The sequence below is a fragment of the Buceros rhinoceros genome, unplaced genomic scaffold (genome assembly GCF_000710305.1).
Source record: "Buceros rhinoceros silvestris isolate BGI_N320 unplaced genomic scaffold, ASM71030v1 scaffold4571, whole genome shotgun sequence".
In the NCBI taxonomy this organism is placed as follows: Eukaryota; Metazoa; Chordata; class Aves; order Bucerotiformes; family Bucerotidae; genus Buceros; species Buceros rhinoceros.
In genome coordinates this window covers 4,935-12,156 of record NW_010394669.1, presented here as the reverse complement: position 1 = coordinate 12,156, position 7,222 = coordinate 4,935, and the positions used below count along the sequence as shown (strand labels likewise).

The 7,222-nt window shown below is 46.7% G+C and overlaps 1 protein-coding gene across 1 annotated transcript in view; it reads right to left on the bottom strand.

Moving 5' to 3' along the window:
• Positions 1-7,222, bottom strand: part of TSPAN32 (tetraspanin 32) — a gene marked incomplete at its 5' end in the record, with an annotated part of 18,253 nt that overhangs the window by 10,249 nt on the left and 782 nt on the right. The gene's annotated exons all lie outside the window — the stretch shown is intronic.

The following is a 7,222-nucleotide window of genomic DNA, read 5'->3' as shown; positions in this document are numbered from 1 at the left end:
AGGAAAAAAACACTTCTGCATTTTGCTCTCTGTTCTCCCTTTCCTCCCCAGCATGCAGACCTGCACGTGTTCACAGCGTGTCAGAAAGGACTGATGCAACTGCCTGGCTTTGGATAAAGCAATGATGTAACTGCAGTACAACAGAGGAGGGAAAACTGCTCTGGGTGCTTTAGCCAAACCAATTCCTTCCACATGGATCAAGCACATGGCAAAACGGGCTCCCCCTGCCCCAGGCCATCACTGCCGTATCACAGCTTGCTGCAGCTTCATTTTCCCTTCATAGCCTGTCAGCTCCCCTCCCCTCCATCCTTCCTCACACCAGTTAATCCCAGCTGCAGAAACTCAGCCAGTGCTGCAAACTAGAGCAGCCTTTGAAGGCCCCCATGGAAAATTGCACAAGATGAGGTGCTGCTCCCCCTCGGTGTGCTGGAGACCGTTGATAAGAAAACACCCACGTGAGGCTTTTAGCTAAATGATTTTCACTTCAGTATAGGCTTTATATCTATATAAAGATATATGCACTTCCCCCTCCTTTCTGGTATTGCAAGAGGACTAGGCAAACCCTGACCATCCTTTGGCCCAACACTAAGGGAATACAAAGATACCCTCTTGGACAAACAATTCAGGGAAAACAAAGCTGTTTCTGTCCAACCCCAGCACTTCCAGCAGGTCCTTGCACTAAACATTCAAAACAGGAGAAAGCACTGAGCTGTTACACTGCTCACCTCCTCCTCAATTCCCATCTCCACATCCCTGAACAGCAGCGAAAGTCTGGCTGTATGGGCACTACACATCCCACTCAGCCAGCGGGCAGGGGGACATCACAGCTTCAGGCTCAACCAAGCCATAAACCCCCAAGGCCACCTCTGCATCCCTCGGATGCTGCCAGGAACATCGCTCAGTGACTGGGGCAGAGCACCAGGTGCTCTAGAGGGAGCACAGAAAACCCAGGCAGGCAGTTAGTCAACACCAACAAGTGTTTTTACCTACATCCGCTAGATCTGGGACTGTACCCCCTGCAAGTGTCACCAGCCTCTGTGTATCAAGGTCCTGGCGGGTTGTTTTGTTAGCTTTGTTTGTTGTTTTTTTTTTAATATCTAAGTATTTCAGTCCATTTTATAACAGAACTGCAAACACAACAGGCTGCCAAGGGCCCACACTGACGCTCTGTACTTCTGTCATTCAAGACACACAACCCAGCAAATTATGCACCTCCCAACATTGTGGGCCAGTTATCTCAGTCATTTCTGCTCTCTCGCTCGTAGTGCTTGAAGCCAGCACCAGGCAAGGCTGCTTTCCCAGAGAAAGTACTGAAAAACATTGAAACCAGGTTTAGCTTTAAAAAAAAAAAGTTGTGTCAGCCATAGAACAGGGCAGCACTGTCACCTCCGAGCTGGTAGTGGGTGTCCCACTCTGGTGAGCATCCTACAGCCACATGAAGGCTCCCAGCGGCCTCAGGTCCCACGGCTGATGCTGCTGGAGACGGGAGCTGTGCCACAGGGAGCAGCAGAAACGGGGCTGTGCGGGTTCAGTGTCAGGGCAGTGATAAATTATAAACCCTCGGAGCACGAACGCTTGTCTGTGCCTCAGACAAAGGAGAGCAGTGTCTTGCTGGGAGGAGTGGGCTGTTATTGTGTGGTGAGAACATAAACACTGGGAAAGAGACACAATACTTAAAAACGCTGAGGAAGGGGGAGGGCTTTTCCCCCTTTGGTTTTTCCCATGGGTTTCAGAGACTGGGAAAAGCTCAGCGCTTACCTCAGAGTGATTGTGCCTGGCAGAATAGCACCAAGGGCAAGGGGGACATCAGATTACTCGGTATTTTCACAGCCAAATCCCTGCTTTTTGAAAACACCCTTCAAAGACCCCTGTGAGCGGATACAATGCTGATCCAGTCCCACTGAATCAAAACCCAAAAGGAAACAACCTGGTCGGATCAGCTCTGGTTTCAGAGAACACCTGGACACACCTTCAGTTTGTGTTTGGGTCCCATTAAAATCTCTAGAACCCAAGCCTGCGTTTAAGCAGTGCCTTCAGATGAGACCAGAGAGCAGACCCTGAACGAGTTTGCCCCAGCACACACCAGCAGCAGCAGCGACAGACACAAGCACACCCTGGAAAAACCACAGACTTGGTTTACCACCAGAAGGACCGCGAGAATCCCACTTGAGAAGTCACCTGGGAAGTGCCAGGTCACTGCTCGCACACCTGCAGAAACAAGAGATGCACGCGCTGGTTGGGTGCTTGCAACGGCAGGATTTGGCTCCTGAAGACCCAGGCAGCAGTGCTGGTGGGGAGGAAGACTCAGCAGGAGAAGACCAGCGCTGATCCATGTGCAGGGAAGGGAGTAAGGAAGCTGCTTGTATAGAACAGACCCGGCTGTAGCAATGTTTGTTAAGACCAGCTTTGCACCCCGAGCCCTGTCAGAAAATCACCATCTCAAAAGATACACCTTGCTCACCAACAAAGTATAAGAGACTCAGGTTCCTCTTCCCAGCGTGAGGAGAGCAAACAGGTTCCTTGGAAGAAACTTTCAAGCAGAGCAAGAATGCAGGACAATGGGAACATGCATGGGTGGCTTGTGTTCCTCACCCATAAAACCCTACATCCTCATGTTTATCCCTGAAGTACAAGCAGTGTGACCCCAAGAGACTAATGCAGAGCTGAGAGCCACTGGTGAACCCTCCTTTTGAAATCCCCCAGTGACCCGAGAGACCATTTTATAACTAAGAGATTGCCAGATCATTTCAGCCGGTGTGAATCCAAGCGCCCTCTTCATCCAAAGGACATGGGAAATCAGGTCTTTACACCAGAGAATGGGCAACTATTTGCACCAGTTTCAAATTTTCTCTCGAGTTGGGAAATCATAATTTAATTGGTTTTAAGCTAACATTTACCTGTGAATGAATCTCTGTAATTAAAAGCTCATTCTGTTGCAAAACTCTTTTCATGTCACAGCAATTTTATTTTCCCCAATTCACCCTGTCATCCTGTCAGAATTCAGGGGTCAGTGTCGCAGGGCTGCTGGGAGGATCTTCTAAGATGCCTCAGAGATGCCGTGTAAGTCTCTTCTAGGTCTCTTTCCACATCCCAGGTCCCAGCTGCATTGGGCCATGCTGGGAATGACTAGGAGACCCTGTCCAAACAGGCAGTGGTTTGTGGAAAAGAAGCTGCCATTAAATTAACTTTGGAAAATAAGACTCAGCTCTTTGGCTTCAGAATCCAGGACTTCCTAGTACGGCTGAAAGCCCTCCAAATCTCTCCTCAGTTCTGTGTTTACTACGCTGTTTCAGCAGAGGTGCTTGCATAGAGATCATCCTTCCCGCCCTCCCTCGTATCAGTCTCTCATTCGCTTTGATTGCACTCCCGCTGCCGTTCCTCAGACAGGTTTGTGACACTTTCCTGACAAGACCACATTTTGACCAGATGGCCCATAGGGAGGCCAACCAAACATGCTTCTCATCCTCATGGAGACCCTTGTCTGCACTAGATCGGATGTGAAAAGGGATCAACTCCCTGAAGCGATTTGGGCCAGGCAGAAAAGTAATGTAGAGTTTCACAGGGGCTTGGAGGCTGCCGGGCTGAGGCGTTCCTGGAGCTGTGAGCTTGAGAGTGGGATGGGATGGACATGAAGGAGTGTTGGGCATAGCAGGTGAGGATGGGGCTCCAGAAGAAGCCGAGCTAGAAAATACTGAAACATGAACTGCTCAGCAGTACAGCCAGCAGGAGAGGAGGTACTTCAACAACCCCCAGGTTACAAATGTTTTCATTTCAGATTTTTCTCTGAGCAGCCAACCTGTGCAGAGAAGTTTTGACACGTCTCCCAGCAAGAGCAGCAGCTTTTCCTCTGGTGCCATTGGCTAAGGGGCAAAGTGTTTCTTTCTAAACTGGGGGTAACAGAAAGGTTCCTTGCAGAATCTACCAGACAATGGGTAGGTCATTAGTTCCTCAGTAAGAGTACTTGAGCACAGACACAAATGCAAAGCAGACCAAGAAGACAGTACGGAGGAGGCCTGGACCTCACACAACCCATTCACTAGCCACATGGATAGGCCAGAGCAGGAATAATTACGATGCTGAACAGGGGATCAACCTTTTAGAATAAAGCAGGATAAAGCTCAGATTCATGACTTCTGCTTGTCTGGGATATGTTATTTTAAGAATAAAGACTATGGTGATGCTGGAATAAAGGTAACTTGAAATTCAAACATGTGGCATCTGTCTGAAAGGATTCTTCCAGGAGCTACAAAAGGTCACAAAAGCAGAAAAGAATGGGAAACAAGGAAGAGTCACATTTTGTTTACAGCGTTCAAATCTGGGAATATCAAATATTCACAAATAACTCTTCTTTTTCTCCCCATCCTGTGTAGCTTCTCTGTAAGAACCGTAAACAGAGCTGAAAGAGTCAAAGGCAAAAAGGGCATCTTGCTTTCATCTTGTTCAACTGACATCTCTACTGCCTCTTGAAAATAACCATCAAAACAATCTTTCAGCTGACTATTAGGCTTTTCCATTTCAGATGGTTTTCTGTAAGAGGGCTCTGCTTTATGAAGGGAATTTTGATTTTTTTTTTTTTAATCAAGATGAGTAAACCACTGAGAGCATCTGCCCTGATTTGGTGGAGGAGGAACCTCCCGCCTCCTGGACTGCAGACAGAGAGGAGGGCTCTGCTTCCATCAGTGCCTGTGGGAGCGGGAGGACAGGATCTAGCCATGCCAGCCCTCAGCTGGCATTTCCAAACTGGACAGGATGATTTTCTGCCTGGATTTTCACTGGAAAGTCAATGTGTTTTGCATGGAGGTGCTCTCAGAGGCACTGATTCAGCCACACGCAATGGGCAGATTCACCCATGATTAGTTTTACATCCCCAAATCTTCTTCCTTTCCCAATAGCTGTCAACATCCCATCAGGCTTACAAGTCACCCACCAATCTGGCTGTTTGATTCTTTTCCCCTCATTTATCTTTTCATTTTAGAAAACAGAAACCCAAGACAATCTCTAATGGCATTTTACTCTTTCTGTTGTCAGAAACACTGCTGGTTTTCTTTAACCAGAAGGTAAACATTTTACCAAAAAAAGAAAATTCATTTTGCCTAGAGGAAACTGTGTTGCTTAAAAAAACCCAACCAGCTACTAAAGCTAACCATAACACATGGGTGCATTTATGGGCAGGGCACTCAAGGCAAAAAACAGGAAAATCATTTGAAGTAAAACCAGATGTAGTGGTTAAGACATATACCAGAAAGTAACAGTCCTTTAACTATTTTCAGCTAAGCAGTTTTATGAATGGCACATCCCTGTATTAACCCAATAGACAACTTCTGCTTGAAGCCTTTTTCCACCCTACTCCATGTTTGTGGATTTAAAAGCAAAACTAAATAGTCTATTTGGGTAAGGCAATTGCGCAAGGCCAACCAGCCACAGTGTTTGGGGACATTTCTCCATCACTATCACAGCTTTTGTTTCACTCCCTCATTACTACCTTCGACAGAAGAAAGAGGAAAGAGTCCTCAAGCCTCGCTTCTGTGAGGCTCATGAAAACAAAATTACTTCCATATTAAATTGTTAGTATAAATATAACAAGTTTTGCCTGACACCAGGGGAAGATATAGAGAAATATTGTGGAAAGACTCTGTTTCATGGATGTCTCAGCTCTGATTGAATCCACTTCAGCTAGGTGAGTGTAGAGATAGAAGATGCTGCTGTGCCATCAGCACTAACCCCAATATTTCCAAAGCAGCTGGACTAATTCACAGCAGAAAAATCCACCGAGCATTAAGGCCAAAGGCACCAGCAGGCACCTGAGCCACAAGCTGTTGGCATCCAAAAATGCATTACTTTGTGCTCTCTGCGTTTTTACGCTCCTACCTTGGCCAACAGCAGGTGTGCCAGTCTGAGGACAGGTACCTTTGGTCTGATCCAGCATATTTCAAAGAATTTTCAACTGCTGTGGCCACTGCTCAGCACTGGAAAAACTTTCTAAAGAAGCAGGACCTTACTCCTTCCCTTAACCTTGACTTTGCCCTTTAGATTTTTGCTTCCAGAAGGACTGGATTTTAATTTTTAACTGAACTATTATGGGGCAGGGCTTCTTGTCCCTGAGAAGTGCAATTGCCCTGGTATATTCCAATACAGAACAAAGTCTCACAGTCACCCTTCTGACACACCAGTCTTCAATCCCCCCCAACATCTGTAACCCTGTAACCCTGGCAGCAACAATACAACCTTAATCCTTAAATGACGTTTAACATCACCCACATCCTCACTTCTGGTCAGAACATTGCTGGTTGTGGCACATGCTGGAGACTGGGGAGGAGCAGAATTGACTTAGGGACCAAACCACTGCATGAAACGTGTATCAATCTCCCAAAAGCTCATCTGAATCGTTGTTAGATGACTTGGATACTTGTCTTAAACATCAGAGTTCTGCTTACAAAGAACTCTGAAGTCATGGGGGTTTTGCACTCCTAAGTTTCTTAAATTTTTTTTTTTTTGGGTGCAGGGATGCAGGAAGGGGAAATAAGTTCAAGAAGCAACAAATTCCTTTGAACATGAAGAGGAATAAATATACAAAAAGCTAATTATATCAGGTTAGGAAAGTCTAAACTTCAGGAAGAAAAAAGTCTACACGTCTTCAAACTACTAAATATCAAGTTCAACATCTGCTTTCCCCAGGGGCATCCCAGCCCCAAGGTAAGGGTACCCTCTGCAACCTGCGGGGCTGTCCCTTAGCAAGGCTGCACACCTCAACTTGACTTCCCTTTGCACCTCTGTTTATGTTTAGTCCATATTCAGGGCTAAACTATAGCAGTTTTCTATCACCTGATGACCCCTCTCCACCTGAGAAGGGGTATCAGGAGACGGACACCAATGGATTGAAACAAGAACAGCAAAACTAACATTAATAGTAACACCAATACAAAGTATGCAAAGTTATACTTGCCCAGTGAAGGCACAGTGGTCACAATAAGCAGGAAGGCAGCTGCTCAGGAGCAGTGTGGTAAGCAAACTCCTCCAGGGATGGTGACCCTTGACAGGATGAGAAGAAGGAATCCAAGGAACTCCTGACCTCAACAAACTTCCCCCTTTACACTGAGTGCACTGTTTGTGGGATGAGTTTCACCCATAGCTGGCTCAGATCAGCTGCCCTGGATTTTGTCCCTCGCAGCTTAAGCTCCTGACTGACTCCAAACTGCTAATGGCCTGCCCACCATGGCTGGAC